This window comes from Bombus impatiens, unplaced genomic scaffold (assembly GCF_000188095.3).
Source record: "Bombus impatiens unplaced genomic scaffold, BIMP_2.2 scf_0914, whole genome shotgun sequence".
NCBI classification, from domain to species: Eukaryota; Metazoa; Arthropoda; class Insecta; order Hymenoptera; family Apidae; genus Bombus; species Bombus impatiens.
In genome coordinates this window covers 373031-387319 of record NT_177333.1, presented here as the reverse complement: position 1 = coordinate 387319, position 14289 = coordinate 373031, and the positions used below count along the sequence as shown (strand labels likewise).

The window sequence follows — 14289 nt, the reverse complement described above, 5'->3', positions numbered from 1 at the left end:
GGCCGCGTTCCTAACGGTGGGGGAGAGACGATCACGCGCCTCGACGTCGTCCTGAGAAGCGAAGTTCCGACCGGGAGAGACAGCACGAGGAAGGGCAGAGTGGAGCCGCCAAGGGAAATCAGAGAGAGCAAGACAGACTCGCTGAGACCGTGAAGAGGGATGGACAGAGTTTCTCAGGAGGAAGGGAGAGGGTAACGTTAACCAAGAGGGAGAAAGAGCATACGCGCATGTATGTATACAAAAGATGATGGAGAGGGGGTAAAACGTTGAACGGGGCAGGGAGGGACAGATAGGTGGATAGATAGACGGACAGGTAGACAGGAACGAATAAAAAAAGAGAGAGAGAGAGAGAAAAAGAGAAAAAGAGAGGGAGAGAGAGAGGGAGAAACCGTGCGTGCGTGACTCGAAGCTGCGGCGTCCGGAAAGACACTGCCACTCGCCAACGTTCCTACGTTCCGCGCTATCTGTATTCCTTTCTCTCTCTATCTCTCTCTCTCTCTCTCTCTCCCTTCTCTCCGTGTCACTCCCTCTCTCGATACATCCAAGCTTCCCTACCAAGAGACCACGCAACGTTTCTCTCTCGCGAGCACACACGCGCGTACGTCCGTACCCTCCTCCACAACCCGTTCGTACCCGTCGTCTTCTTCGCGTTCACCAAACATCCGCTTTTACCCGCCCTCACCTCCCACCACACACCCTCTCCACGCTATCTCTCTCTCTCTCTCTCTCTCTCCCCCTACTCGAGTGTTACGCGCAAGATTCTGCCACTTCCTACTCTATCCATCTTTGTCCCTCTTCGTCCTTGTTCTTTCTTATACGTACAGAGTTTGTTAGGTTATAGGAGAATTGTTTTGTGAAGCGAATATGAAAGCCTGTAAGGGTAGTTTCTCGCACGGTGTAGGTTAGGTCGCGGTCTTTCGAGGGAGGTTCTACGACTGGTTGTTTCTTTGCGCGTTCTCCGCCAGTGGTTTTCTCGATTTTCCTCGCAGAATAACGACAGCCAATGGGCTTCCAAGCAAACGGGGCTTCCGTATTCCGAGGCGAAACCCCGGGCCGCGGTCGTCTCTCTGGGTGTTTTAGAATGGCAAGCACAGCGACGTTGAGTTGGTTCGGAGTTTCTAAGTCTTCCAGCAGAGTTCCGTTATGACGTTGATGAAGTCTTTTGTGTTTCCTATTTTTCTGTTTCTGACGTTGCGAGAATGGTAGGTTAAAGATGGATTTGTTTATTTTTCGGGGTCCAATTATTTTCGGATATTTCCTCGCGAAAATTATTCGATTAAACCATGTACATTTCGTTATATTACCAAGCAATGTCGCTGGGCAGTTGCGGATATTACTAAATCTAGAAATCTTCAACGTTAAAATCACAGTATATAAATAATTGTAAAAGTGGATAAAGTTAAATTTATGAAACAAAAATAGCAACAATGAGAGATCTCAGACTCCTCGTTCTGCTAATTCTAACGCAAAAACCATTACAATCGAAAAAAAAATGGCAGATCGATTCCTCTAGCTTCTTACCGAAGGTGTCTGACCACAGTTCGGAACTTTCTACTGGTAAGAACTGGCGGCGGTAGGATCAAACAAGATCCGTGCTCGAAAATCAGGATTACAACACGTAATAAATCGCGAAAGTATTCGAGCACCTGTATAAACCTTTCATGAACATATTATACGCGTATTATACCTCCAGATTTTGAAATTCATTTGCCATCGTTACATTGATGAAGTCTGAAACAAATCTAAAAATGTACATAGAAGCTGCAATTAATAAGCCTCGATATTCAGGCTAAATATCTTATTTAGCGCTGATTATATGTTTAATAATTCTTAATTCTTTAATTCTTTACCAAATACACTTTTGTGTATACATTTTTTTTTACATTTTTAAAACGCTTTCAAATTTCACCAATATGATCATGACACAGCGCTAATGAAAGTTCAAAATATTTTTAATATAATACATACACGATATATGCATCGAAGAGTTTTTTGATAAACGTTCAAATACTTTCTTCGACTATTGTAAATACTTTTTTCCAGATTCGTGTCTCATAGAATTATCGGAAGGCTACCACAGACGACTTTCCGTTTCGATGGCGTGACGAATTAGAAAAAAGGGAAAACTAGAACAAACGACGCTTCGGACGAAGAGGACAGTTGATGCTGTCCCCGTTTTCTATGTCGGGCCCGACCCACTTCCTGGTGCGTGGTTTCGATCGTGACCGATCCATGAAATTAACAGTAACGGAGCGGCCGTACTCGCCGTGTAAAATCGAAAGTGGCGAAATACCGCGACGCCGTGGCGTTCGAGAGGGGACAGGCCCGTTTCATGGTGGTTCCAAGGTGGGGAACAGAGAGAGTTTCCTCGCCGAAGAAAGATTCTAACGGCCACGCACCACACTGTCGCCTCCTTCTATTCGCGTGTTCCTTAGATCGTCTCAAGTACCGGCGACTATTTTCAATTTCTAATTTCAATTTTTAATTTCAATTTCTAGTCTCAATTTCTAATTCCGATATCTAGTTCCAATCCCTAATTTCGATTTCTAATTTCAATTCTTAATTTATGACCGATAAAAAAGATTTACGACCGATTCGGAAACTTTCAAAATTGCGTTTCCCTGTCTATGAATTTTCAAACTGAACATTATAATAATTCATATGTATTATAATTCAATGCAATTAACGCATTTAATGTGGAGCTAATTCTGTAATTTATCACGTCACTTGGGAATTTCCCCTTATCTTAGCAAATCGCATCTTTTCATTCATCCTCGTAATGTAGAATTCCCTCACATTGATTAGAAGAATTTACACGTATCTACAAATGAATCTTCCACGAACATGTGAGAATTCTTTAAAATATCGCTTCTGTCCAAGTGATACGATCACGAATCAGAATCACGAATTAAAATCACGAATCAGGTATATTTAAAAGTCCTCGAATGCTGATGGTGCTCAGTGTTTTAATATTACTACCCCTTCTTACCTTTTATACGTGCAATTATGTTACACTGATTATACGAAATGTTTATGCGCAACACACGTGTTACTACTGTGTTTTGTCATTCCTAATGAATACACCATTTACCATCTCAAGAGGAAAAATCAAAGAAAACCAACGAAACAGCGGGCGTTCTCGAAGTATCTATGCCAAGCTGATTTTAAAAGATATTTATGCATATATGACACATACCTTGTATGAGAAATCTGCAAGTATTTAAAACAAATATAGAGCATGAATGACTAACAGATCTTTCAATTATTCAACACTTGCAATACTTTACAATTTAGTCGGTATCTTCGACTTTTTTTCAAACAATGATAAATACTTTTATTTCAATTTAGAAAATATGGCATAAACCGGATTAAATTTCGTCACTTTTATTTCGTGATTCGTCTATTGCAGTTTAATGTAACCCAAAGCCAAACCACAAGTTGAACTTTTTTAACGTTACTAGTTTCATAACCTTTTCTTTTATTAGAATATCTTATTAATAGACATCGAATTAAACTTCTTTTTCAACTGTTTACCATTTACTTTCTGTCGCTTCGTTAGCTGTGGGTCAGCCTCGTGTTTAGTTTTACCGTAGATATTAAAAATACTTCAAATTTTTCGCAATACTCTTTAAAACGATATTTTACCTTCCTAAATAATATAAATATCCAAGTTTGAAAAAAAGAAATCCTAAAGCATATATCATATTGTCATATTCCTAAAGCAAGCTGTTACCACGTCTACTCTCCATTAAACGCTTCATCATCGTGACAGAAAAACGAGAAAATCAAAGAAAATGAGCAACATCTTGGTGTTGTCGAATACGGCTGGAAGAAAACGATGGCTCTTACTTCACCGGACAACTTGGAAGAGTTCCCATTTCGTTTTCGTTCGCATCGACGACCTTTCTCTTCGTCGCTCCCTCGCTGGAGAAAGGGAAAAAAAGCAACGGTGGAGGGAAGATGCCGACGTTAATTCTGCTGGAACCGGCATAAAGCTCTGAATCACCGGTGAACCGGTCCCGTACCCGTAAAACGCGATGCCTGTTGTGCGAACGCGGAAACCACGAGGAGCCAGCAGTCCTCGCGCGGGTCACGGAAGGATTCCTTTCTCCTCCTCCGTTTCGTTGTCGTCTCTTCCTCCTTATATTCGCCCATTCTTCCTTCTTTCATCCTTTCTACTCATCCTTCTCCTTCCCCCTTTTTTTATTTTCATCGCCGTCGCCTTCGTGTTCTCCGACCAACAAAAGTATATCCTCCTCCCTGTTCTTTGTACATCCTCCCTTTTGTCAGCCAACAGATGATATACCTTTTTTAGTTGGAATGCTTGTTTTGCCACGATGAATCGACTTCTGCTGTGTCATCGACCTAATTGGATTACGATAATGGGAGAACGAGCGAGTGTCGAGGTGAGGTAACGTGTTTCACAATGAATGGATCCCGAAAATATTAGTCTTCTTTCCTTGTTTACTCGTCGAGGTCGAACATAAGTAGGGAAATTTGCGAGGATATTCGCAAATTTTGTTCAATATTGTTTGTGCAAATTTTTATTGGAAATCTTATCGAGTTTAAAGTACTAGCCTCAGGCCTATCCCAGTCGAATTACCGAAATCTGTTTACCAGATCTAACTACTTATATTTTGCCTATTATTTACATACATTATATGTACATGTGTGTGCATGTATACTGCAATAGCTATACACTATGATGATAATCTAGTCTAATAAGCATCTAAGTTGCCTTTGCGCCGCTAATTAACGTTAACAAGTCTACTTAGAATTCTCAATAGAGAATTGATAGCGAAGAGCTTCAAAAGAGAGAGAAATAAAAATGCAGCGTAGGTCAAGTCTAAGTATTATTTGTGTGAAGTGCAGATTTTTGTGCATTCATGAGAAATTTAAAGTCGCAAAAATGCGCAAGATGCAGGTAACGTGCAAAAATACATAAAATACCGAAAGCATAGTATTTTCTATAATATTTAGTAGGTAAAACAATTTTCTACTTAGATTCCAGTATGTTCATCATATTTATAAAAATATAAATTTGCATAAGAATCCGCAGTCTAATCATTAATTTAGGATTGACGAAATGTATACCACAGTTTTGATATTTTGTTTAGAATATATTAAAAACTATGAAATTATAAAATTGCATTGCATGAATTAATATCATTGCCATACTTTATTTTAAAACTGTATCCCTATCGAAGTATATATATTGAATCTCAATACTTCACTATTACTATATCAAATTTATATCAAGCACATTGAATCTTAACACTTTAGCCAGAAATCTCCCCACATTTTTTCTATTAATTATAAAAATCAACTATGGTTTCTATCTCTATCTTATCTGAAGCAAGTATAATATATTGAATTTATATCAAATATAATGAACCTTAATACATTTTTGCTATTACTATGTTAAATCTGTATCAAGTTATATTGACTCACAACAGTTTACTCAAAAAATCTCTCTATATTTCTTCCGTCAATCATAAACTCAACTATGATTCTGTTCTTACCAAAAGAAATATATAAACGTACCTACATGAATCTTTGAAGTATTATTGTATCAATTCGTACTCTACTTTGTGCCAATACTACGACGTCAGAAACGATGAAAACTAGTATAACAAGATGTCTGGTTTTTTCGAACGAGGCCGGAGATCTCGATGCGGGCAAAGACGCTTTCGTTTCCCGGCTAAAGGTTAAACTGTTGCTACGGTCTAACGATGCTACACGAAATGGGAATCGAGACAACCTGTTGATCCTGCCGCTTCCTTTCACTCCTGGTGTATCACGAGCGAAGGAGAAAAGAGGTGAGACGTTCCGACTGATTTACCGCAACACGTTCTTCATATTTCGTAAGCAACCCGGGAATCAGGGATGCTTCGTGAATTAGGCCAGCTTTTTTTCAATTCCACGATAATAGAACGATTTATACCGATGGATAAAACACTTGTTGTGATTGTAAATCATGGATAGAGAAATCGTGCTGTTAGAATTTTTGGTTACGCTTCGTGATTTTAGAGATATTTCTCGGTTTCCGATGGAATTTCGTTGTTATGATCTTTACTTACTATAGTTCTTTGAAACTACGTATTAAACACTTTCCTTGATCTTCGTTGGAGAATTCAAAGTAGATTTAAAGCAAATGAAGATATTTTACGTTAGTGTGTATTAGATATGTTTAATTTGTAGATTATGTAATTTCGGAAAATCTTTTTCCAGCAAAGTGTCGAAATTGATATAATAAGCTGCATAAAAATCAGAGTAATCAGGGTAAATATTTTACAATCGATTTCTAAAAATTATCTTCCAATAATAAACCAAGCAATTTCCAAAAATTTTCCACCTAGTCACCTTGATTATCGATAAATTTAAAAAAAAAATTCTAAAAGAAAATTTTTCAAAACTACGTTACTACATCCTACAAAAAATACTTTATTAATTAAAAGCTCCCAACGTCTCATCCAATCCTCTACATTTCCAAGATTCGAAATCTGATCGACACGTGTTTTTCAAACAAGCACCACCTTAAAAGTTTCTTACAGAAATCAGAGAGGAGAAGGAATCCGAAAAAGAGGATTAAAATAATAGGGAAGAAAGTATGCGAGCAGATTTATTCAATCGAGGTTTGATCACCGGGAGTGGCTAACGTGAGCGCGAAAAAAAAAAAAATAAGAATGTGGAACTCGTCTAACGGGTGTCCGGAAGAAAGCGGTCCCATTTCGGCCAAGCGTGCTGCTTTTCGTGGCCGAGTTACTGACAAAATTTTGGGAACGGCCCTTCTCAAGTGAGAAAAACAAGAAAGAGGGCGAATGGAGTGGCGAACCGATTCCGGAGCCGCGGTAGGAGAAACGGCCAAGGCACATTTCACTAGGAGGAGAAAGTCCATTGCCGAAAGTTCTCGTTTTCACATGTCTGGCCCCTGGATCTTCCAAGGCTAACTCTACTCTGACAAATGTGAAATTCTACTGCCGTGAAATCATGGACAATTATGGTAATATCTTTGATTCTGATTCCTTTTTTGTTTCTTTTTCTTTTTTTTTTTTTTTTGTTTTGCTTCAGTGAGATATGTTGAATATAATCGAATCAATGGTAAAAATAACTGAATAGCTTTAGGTTTCATACGAATCCGTTTATTGCTGTTAATAGTAAAAAATGATTCATATGGCTGAAATTGATCTATATAATTTTTTTTGAAACTTGTCCATGCATTCTCTATTCGTTTGTAACAGTCTATGGATTTAATTTTGGCGTTTATTAAATGTGTTATTAAATAATGTTTATTACTATTGATGTTAAAAAACGATTCATATAACTGAAGTTAATTCAACTAATTTTTCAAAGTTTAATTCGTTTGTAACACTTGGATTGATTATGGATCTAACGTTGCTATTAATATTGAATAATATTTGTTGCTATTAATATTAAAAATAATTTATATAATGAAAGTTGATCTAACTAATATTTCAAAGATACGAACGTTTCTTTTGTCCATTTGTTATATACCAGGGATTTAAGAATTAAAAGTGGAAACTTTGGTAGCTTACAAATATGGCACTGCGTATAGAGAATTAAAATACTCGAAATTGTACGTTAGAAACAGAGAATTATAATACGAGTCATGTAGAAAGAAGAACGTTAAATATTCGTGTCTTAGATACGGAAAATTGCTATTACAATAATTATATTAACGTAAGAATGATAAATAGTAAAGTCCTGATAACGTAGAAATATAAAATCCAAACGCTAATAACTTAATAAGAAGAGAAATTATCAACTCGTAAAATCCTCATCGTCTGCAATTTTTATACGAACAATAATAATTTTTATACGAATATAATAATAATTATACGAACATAAATAATTTTTATAATCGAGCCACACACAGGAAGTAAGGGAAAAAACGAAGAATAGAATCGAACAATTATATTTCGTTTTGAAAAGTGACGTTTCGCGACTTATTTAATCGGCAAAACCCACGATTGCATTGACAAGATCCAAAAATATCGTGGCGGACAAAAGAGAAAGCAATTTATTATGTGCTCGTCCGAAAGTGGAACATTCGATATGCGCTTAAAAATAGTATCACAATGCCCGTAACCAAACGATATTCGTAACGTCCAACGATATTTCCCCTTGTTTGTTTCTATTTTTCTTCTAAAATACATTAACGCCACTTTACTGACCTTGTCCAAACCTGCTGATCAACGAAATCTATTAAGAACGGCGCTTCGTATATGAAGATCGCATGATAAGAACATGACGAGCACGTTCTTATCGATTTTTTTACTCTAATACCACTCTGTGATCGAATAGAAATAACTGAAAATGAAAACGAGCTGTTGCGTTCGGAGATTTTCTAAGAACAGGTGATACTGATAAGTTGAACAAGTTTTATAGGAACCAAAGATATAATTATTAAGCAATATTTTAAAGCAATGAAAAAATATTATCAGTTTTGCGGAAGTCATGTGTATAGTTATTAATATAGAGCAATACGGTGACAGTTTTAAAGGAAATGAAAAACGCACGGTATTTTACATAATTATCAATATTAAATTCAAATTCAAATGAAATAAAACGTATAAATTGTTAGGATATGCTGAGAATTTCGAATGGAATGGCAAAATACATACAGTGTAAAAATACGTAAAAGCCAAATGTATAATTTAAGGCAAGCAACGTGAAAACTAAACAGCAAAATTTTGAACACATTGAAAGTTGAAAAAATACATACATATTTATGTCTAAAATGAAAGAACAATTTTGGTAACATTTTTATTACCGACTGACAGCAAACTGAATGTCAAAGGTGTTTCTGCGAAAAAAAGACAGCAAATGTGACTTATCGCGTTCTTTCCTTATAGTCGTTATATCCTATGGACAAAGGGGTTACGACTTTTCTTCACCATAGAGACTCGAGAATTGATAACTTCACAGCTGACGAGCAGATGTTGCTACCGTCATAAAGCGTTTATGTTATAAATTGCGCGGAGGAGCCTGTATGTTTTACCGACACCTGACAATTAAAGAAACGACGTGTACAGAGCATATGTTGTGATCACGGAATGCACGTTAACGAGGCAACGAGCTGAGATCGCGTCCAAGGATCGAACCAGGATGAAAATGTGTTTCACTGTGCGTGAAGCCTCGATTTTCGAGGATTGAGAAAACAAAATTCGAAGATAATTACGAAATTTCAATAGTATTATGTACATCTGAAGGCGAGAAACTTGAAATGATTTCAATTTGCGTCACTGCTTTATATATTAATTATCTATGTTAATTAATTACGTAACATTAGAAATACCAGAGTTCCTTTTCTTTATTATCTCTATTAAGAATGCTCTATTTAAATCTAGCCTTAAGAACGGTCGCTAAAGACATAAATTATGCTACTGTTATAAATATAACATGGAAGAAGAACAGATGATCTTCCCTTGTTTAGCCTCTTACGAATCAAAAGCTCGGCGATAATTACAAGTTAATATTGATGGATATCGCACGTTTTCTCAGAAAGCAGCAAACTTCTTTCCTCGGTCCAATTAGTTTCTAAAAGTGACACGTTTTTCTTTTTGTTGGCAAAGTTCGTGCCTCTTATTTCGCCAACGCAAAGTCAACCAATTAAATGCGAACGTTGAGCGTAATTACTCTTTCCTCGTCTCTGATAATTACACACGTTTCTGATGTAAAAAGCGGTAGAAATCGCGGAGCTTCGGAATTGCTTTGTATCCTTGAAAACGAATCATCTACTTGTACGCGCGATCTTTCAAATGAATTTTTCTTCCATTTAAATGACCAGCCAGAGCAAGCTTTTTCCATTCGCTACGAGTTTTGTTGAAATCTATAGAATTTCTGATATAAATTATACAGGCTGTTTCAGACTATGCGAATCGAAGGTACGGGGTAAACGAAGAAGAAAAACTTGCATAAACGTACAGCAGATACGACTTGGTTTTCGAGTTGCAGCTTCTTTCGCGTTGTTTCTTCGAAACATTTCCCTCTCGGGCAAATGGCATTTCAGAAACCGTTCACCGTATATTATACAGATACCTAGTTCTTACGGCAATCCATACGTAAGACGCGTGTCAGACGTTTCGCAATTTCTGTGAATAACTCATTTTCACGACGCCACTACCATAAATTCGGAATAATCTTGCTGCACCGGACGTGCGAGGCTTTTACGCGGGAACTCGACGGGCGACGTTTTACCGTGCGATATCGCCGTGATCTGTATGTCTGTTTTTGTTTCTTCTTGATAGGAAAAGGAAGAAAGAAAGACGGTCGCCTGTGTGCACGCAGCCTTACACTGACTGCTCCATTCATAACGCGGCGCTTGCACGACACTCAAACCACGCAGCAAAAGCAGTATACACCGACATTCCAATTCTTGGTCTTATCTACACAAAAGATTGCTGCAACACAAAATAAGCTATAACTCGAAAATAAGGTCATATCGCGTATACAGGGTGTCCCATGTAACGCGACTCGCTAGTTCTCTGCCGTTTGCGGCCATGTGACAAAGAACGTTTCGAATAAGCGTATTTTAATCGTGTGGAGTTTACAAAAAATATGCTACAGGTAGAAAAAAGATTTCGAAAATACACTGTCTTTATAGGGAAACCACTTTGAATGACATATAACAAATGGGACCATACGTTGTCTCGACCATTTTTCTCTCGAAGACTATGCGGATAACATAGTTTAATATTTTGCATTTGAGATGGAGGAATGAAGGTAGTATATGAAACATGTGCTTAGTATGGAGCGTGATCGTATGTTTGCAAAGAAGTGCCGTAATGCTGCGATGAAGTTTAAAACTACTAATTACAACGTCGTCCGCGAGCAATTATCATTTGCGTGAATATGATCGTTTTAGTAACGTGCCGTTAAGCGTGTTCTTTTCTCGCCGTGACTTTTTATATTCATTTACGAAGAAGGTTTGCGTGACATTAAAAGTAAATTATTCGGTCAGTTTCTTTATTAGTTTGGAGTCTTAGCATTATCGACTAATTCGATCATCATCTATAAATTGTTCTTCGATCAATTCAACGATACTTGATGAAAGACAGAGGCAGCTTACGAATATTGGCAAGAGAAGCGAACTGACAAGGAAGGCAGTTGTGAATCGAAATTGGATGACAGCGCAGAATGTTTATTTGGTTCGCGTGTGTAGGTATTTTAATTCTCAGTCGCTCATTTTCGCAACTGTGTCTCTCGCGCATCGAATTGACACAATGAGAAGATCGATATGAACAAATAGAAGAGATAAATAATTCATTTTCCTCTTCGTCGTTCACACGCATTTGCGTTAGTTCTCCTTCACGGATTTCATTCACACGTTTTCGACCTCGCATTGCTTCCATCTTGATGATCTCAGCTTTGTCTCGCAGCGAGAAGAAGCACGAAGAGAAGGCACAAACGTCTCTTCCTCCCTTCTTCATATTCACACCAAATGTTGATACTCGAAGCAATACACGTCTAGCTGCATTCTCAAGAAGTTGTACAATGAATGTATAATTATCGTGCAGGCGTAATTGCAAAGCGATATACTAGCTATCGATAGACTCGATAAGAATAATGTTAAATTGATAAACAGGGCTCTTTATGTAACAAACATTGTCACACCTTTCTGTCGCATGTTTTGCCATTAAACTATACTAAATGTATATGTTCCATACCAGAAAAGATAAGAGTCACAAAGTCCCGGATCGATCTTTCTACAAATGACAGAATGACATCATCTCTTGCAGTTACACTTTTTTTTTTTTAATGGAAACCTTCCTTTTCTTTCTCATGCATCGAATCCTCTCGTCATTCTACGAAACAGGATACCAGATTATTAAAATAACACGGTCGAAAAGTGATTAGTTTAACATTAATTTATTATTTTGCAAAATTCAAGTTACGATATCTTTGAAACTAGCAATCAGTTTTCGACCCTGTTATCCTAATACGTTTTTTCGAAATTCTGATATTTGAAAATTTGATATTTGGTATTTGAAAGCAACGAGAAAATTCGATGTATGCAAAAAGGAAAGGAAGGTTTCCATAAAAAAAAATCACTCTGAACCATTCGTCTTTCTCCTCTTTAATTTTCTCCTCGCAATTATCGTTTACTGGAAGAACGCTATAATAATAAGTAATAGCGTGAACACCCTCGGGTGTTACATCAAATTGACGAGGCTCGTGCGAGTAATTAGCGAAAAAAGATCCTCGTACAGCGCGTTAATAATCTCCATGAGTCTTCTTCTATGCTATTATCCCATATAGATTCTACAACTACGGAAAATCTCAACTATACCGCGATTAAAAATCTATTTCTATGAAAATAAATTATAGTTAGAAATACTTCGCCTGCCTTAAATCTTCCAAGCCGTCAATTTGAAAAATCGAAACTATGTCACACACCAGGACGCGATTAATTCCATCCTCTTGTCAATCCTCGATCAGATCTTCGTCGTCCAGCATCCCTCGACCCTTATCCATTCTTAAAATTTCCACCCGTCCATCGAATTCTCTCCGATTCATCTGCATAACGAAGAGCCACAAGGAAGAATCGTCCATTAGTGGTATAATTGGCATACTTATCGTCCTATATATTTAACCTAATCAGAGCTAACGAACGGAAGGACGAAGAAGAAGGAGGGCCGTTGAAGGCGAGAAACGTGATTTTCTGTTCTGGTCAAAGGTCGAGAAAACGAGAACGGTTCGTTAGACGAAACACACGCGTACGGGACAATCGATGAATTTTTCCGAGTAAATCGCGATAATGGCGATGGGACTGGCTCGTTATGCACTCCCGAGGTAAGCTCGTTAGCTCGTTCGAGTACATAGACAGAGGCTTATAATTATAATCAATCACCGTTCAACGAATGGGGGAAAAAAGGAAAAGGAGAAACAAATGCAAAGAATGGAAAAATCGTGTGAACGACAAAGATGAATAGTAATTTTATTATATAAGCGTTTCAACCCCGGTTGTCGCGAAAATAGTTTTGTTCTCCTCGATCGATTATGTAATCGGTTAGAGTAGCGAGAAATGGTAATTGCTAGAGATATCGAGAAAAGTGGGGGAGGGATTTGTTAGAAGGGAACGCGATTCGAGCAGATGATAACGCGGTTTTCCTTTGTACGATCGTGATTATTCAGATGGATCGAGGGGATCAATTATCGAAAGTCGGTCGTGTCCATTGTGACGCGTCGTAATCTCCCATGTTACGTAAAGTTGTGCGTTCAAACCCTTTCTGATCGTTTCGCTTTTTTTTTTTTTTTTTTTTTTTTTTTTTTTTTTTTTTTTTTTTTTTTTTTTTTTTTTTTTTTTTTTTTTTTTTTTTTTTTTTTTTTTTTTTTTTTTTTTTTTTTTTTTTTTTTTTTTTTTTTTTTTTTTTTTTTTTTTTTTTTTTTTTTTTTTTTTTTTTTTTTTTTTTTTTTTTTTTTTTTTTTTTTTTTTTTTTTTTTTTTTTTTTTTTTTTTTTTTTTTTTTTTTTTTTTTTTTTTTTTTTTTTTTTTTTTTTTTTTTTTTTTTTTTTTTTTTTTTTTTTTTTTTTTTTTTTTTTTTTTTTTTTTTTTTTTTTTTTTTTTTTTTTTTTTTTTTTTTTTTTTTTTTTTTTTTTTTTTTTTTTTTTTTTTTTTTTTTTTTTTTTTTTTTTTTTTTTTTTTTTTTTTTTTTTTTTTTTTTTTTTTTTTTTTTTTTTTTTTTTTTTTTTTTTTTTTTTTTTTTTTTTTTTTTTTTTTTTTTTTTTTTTTTTTTTTGTTTGTTTTTTTTTTTTTTTTTTTTTTTTTTTTTTTTTTTTTAATTGGAATGCATACATATTGGGAGCGAAAAGCTTGGGAAACTTGGATTTCGATAATTGGCGTTGTTTTTCGGTGATCACTTCGATGAAGTTTGCCGAGAAATCTTTGAAATTCCACGGTTTGTCGTGCTAAGAAATTTAGATGCTTCGAATGTTGTAAGCGGAAAGTTGGGGGAAGTTAAGAGTAAAAATTAGGGCGCTTGTGAGATAATTTGAAAATCCAACTCTTCGAATTTTGTAACGTGGCGATATCTATGCGTTTATCTATGATTTTCAAAAGTCGCGGATCCTGAATCACAGAAGATCGAAACCGTAGAAAAATTGATGATAAAAATGGAAAAATTGTTATTATAAAACGAATGCTTGAGAATTGACCTAAGAATTGATCATCAAGGTTTGTAGTAGCTGTTCGTAGTTTGTACAAACCTTAAACTTACTCCAAATCTAATACAGTTCATGAAAGGATCTTCAATAGTCGGAAGGAAAT

General features: G+C 36.2%; 1 protein-coding gene across 6 annotated transcripts in view; it reads right to left on the bottom strand.

The window, feature by feature from the left end:
* Positions 1-14289, bottom strand: part of LOC100749574 (thyrotroph embryonic factor) — a 102114-nt gene that overhangs the window by 68572 nt on the left and 19253 nt on the right. The window lies entirely within an intron of this gene.